Here is a 3358-nt window from a genome sequence, read left to right on the forward strand (position 1 = left end):
CGATTTTGATACTAAAGCCACTGATGTCTCTTTGAGCTTCAGGGATACTGAGAGCTGACAGTATTCTGCTGGATGACTTTATGAAATGGAATTCCTGATTATGATACTGATTTGTTCTTGACTTCTTGTGAGTGCAGGAACTGATAGCCAAAATGACTGCAGCATTTTGGTCTGATTGATCTCGAATAGACATGGTTGCAATAGGGGTTAGTCAATCGGACATCGATGAGGTCCCGATTGGACCTAGATGTGATTGCTAGCTACATTGCCGATAAATCATGGTCTAAGATCCGAATGAATGTTGAATGTCATGTGATGTCTTGTGATGTCTGGTGATGTCCTGTGATGTCGTGTGATGTGACTGTCGATTTTGTACATGTGCTAGATGTGCGTTCCTAGTACGTAGGTACTAACAGTCAGTGTCTGCTAAGACGGTTTATGGCTTTTGTCGGTTTTGCAGGCGTAATCGCGGTCGATTACAATGCTTTCAAGAGGGGGGTATGTCACAAAGTGATGACGTGGCGGACAGCAGAAACCCTAATTTCTTCCAGAAACCCTAAAATTCCTGCAAACCCTAATTTTTGCCAAAAACCCTAAATTACGGAAATCGCGGAGGCGGATTTTTTTTTTTTTTTTTTTGGAAAATGATGAGCGACGCGAATTTTGCTTTTGCTTTTTTTTATAAAAAAAAGAGAAAAGACTCTCAAGAGAGAGAGAGAACTGATGCTTTTGATTTTAAAAGCTTTTGGGGCTCTGCTTTTGGGCATCCCTTGTAACCTTTAAATTAGTGGTGAGGGCCTCACTTCTCAGAGCATCTGGACGCAGAGTCTTGAGAGTGAAACCCTAACCGCTCTCTTGTACTTTGATGATTGATTAATATAAAAAGAAATACCGAAAGGGGCGCCAGTCTTTGGGGCCAATATCTCTAGGCACGGAACTCCGCCGGGCCAGTGCAAATCTATTGTGATCTGTGAATTGTTTTGAAGTGGTTATTTGGTGCTGTCGCGGTTGATTCTTGACTTGGAGTGTCCAAGTTTGTTACATTAAACCCAATGGCACAGTGTGAAAGCTATCCACTATGTCAATGCAATAGTCTCAAAGGTAGACCATACATGAGTTAACAACTATTAAATACACGAGTGTTAACTATGAGCATGTATGTCTCGTACCATGTCGACCAGGTGTGTACACATCGAAAGGTTTACCGTCGTGATACGGTGTCCATGAAGTGCTGTACACACTAATGGATTGATATTCATCAAACGAGGACGTTCGCGATTTCAAGAGGGGGGTATGTCATGAGTCTGTGGCAACTTTACTTGTTGATTTCTTTTTGGTTATTTGACTTGTTTTAAAGCACCCCTCTGGAAATGCCAATGCCCGAGTTGCATGGTGTGAGACGGACAGTGAGAGTCTAGGCCGGACGGCCAATGAGCACTGAAGTTAGGAAAATGGACTAAGGTTAGCCACGGTGGGGCTATGAGTGTAAATCACCTGATAGCTGGCCGACATTTCCTTTTCCGATGTGGCTCCAGTGGTGATTGATGGTCATATGACCAATGTGAGTGCCGTGGAAGCATCTCCTAAATTTTAGGGAACCTGCTATTTTGGACCTGAAAATGTGTTCCCGTCCTTAGCTCTAGAATGACAAGAGGAACATTTTATTACTCTGCTGCCAAGTCAACTGATGCACCAGTTGAGATATTTTTAGCAAAGTTGGCCAAAGTCGGAAACTGGGCGAGGTGTCACTCTGTGAGCACTTCTACCACTCGGGGCGAGGCTACAAGAGAAAGGGGGTGCCATTTTCAACTGTAGGTGGATTGCAACAGGTCTCAAGAGCTATGGAGTGCTTGCTTACCCTCTTATGTACAATGCGGTGCCAGGAGTGATGCCCTGCACGCTACGCACTGCCCTCTCTCTCCCCTACGAGCAGTTATGTTATGCCCCACTAGTGGGCTTCTCATTTGACCAATGTACAATTGTGTGGGTTCATGCGCAATTGCCGATGCAAGAGCCTCTTGCACAGGTACTGGATTAGCTAGTGGCTAATCCTCCGCAGGTACAGGTGAATTCGGAGAGGTTTCACGTGAGAAATATCGTCCGATTCATAGGGCAAGTAGCCCTACAGGTACGGGAGCTCGAGGACTTGCTACGGATGCAACCGGCACGCGAATCGGAGCCCGAAACAGGGAATTACAGCCTGCTGTGTATTTTTGTAGGTTTAGGGTTTCGGCCCTAAACGGTCCCTAATACCCCCAGAAGGTTCGGCGATGCGAGGGGACGGTTTTACAGGTGATCTGACGCATTTTCGGGGCAGAAAACAATGAATTCAGCGTTCTGCAGATTCTCGCCAGGCTTTGCAAAGTGTTTGTATGCGTCGGAAAAGTCATCTAATGCGTGGGAATACTGACTGTGAAGGGTCCTAGAACAATTATGTTGCCGAAATCGGGCCAGAACAGATGGAATTCAGCCCAGATTGTGCGGGGCAGCTTGTAGGGAATCACAGGTTTTATTCCCTCTGTTAAGTAATAAAGAAATACCGAAAGGGGCGCCAACCTTTGGGGACTACAGGTGTCGCTGTTTGCTTGGAAGCATTCTAGCTTCGTGGCCGTGCTTTTGTTTTGAAGTGTAATTCCAGTCTCAGTTACAAGTTCCTTTTAAGTCATTGCTTTGTGTCGTGAAGTCAAGTGTTAAAGATCGGGTGAAAGCTAACGTCTACCGCCCTACGGGCCGGTTTCAATTGCTTGACTTCTCCTATATATATAGGAGGGGGGGCACCCTCATTGTATTGTATCATTGTCACAAATTGGTGACGTGGTTGCCCAATTTTTACATACACACATGGGAGTCTCGGAACTTAGGACTGAATGCTGACGTGGCACTGTCGTACGATTCTCCAGACTTTGCCACGTCAGCATTTAGTCCGCAATTCCGGGACTCCCATCAAAGGGAGGGTGTGTATGTGTGTACTGGGCAGCTACGTCACCAATTTGTTATAATCATCATCATATAGAGTTTGCCATCTGGAGTTATTGGGGTGCCAACCTTTCCACCATCTCTCTCTCTCTCTCTCCTCTCGTGTCATGGTCTCTTTCTCTCTCTCACCTTCCGCTGCACACACTGACACTTCGGTCATGATGACGAGGTTATGCCTTAAGGGTATCCAAGACATAGCAATGGCTAATAAATCCGGGATAGCGCCATGATAATAAGTTTGGGGCAAGTACATGAAACTTGTTTGAGAAAGAAAAAAAGAGAGAGGTTCCTAAGGTTCCTGATTCATCTTAGATTATTAGCCAGGGCATGGACACGAAACTTCTTTGAGAAAAAAAAAACTTGACTTCACTTGAGAATTGAA

This window comes from Adiantum capillus-veneris, chromosome 21 (genome assembly GCF_014529385.1).
Source record: "Adiantum capillus-veneris isolate H3 chromosome 21, ASM1452938v2, whole genome shotgun sequence".
Lineage (NCBI taxonomy): Eukaryota > Viridiplantae > Streptophyta > Polypodiopsida > Polypodiales > Pteridaceae > Adiantum > Adiantum capillus-veneris.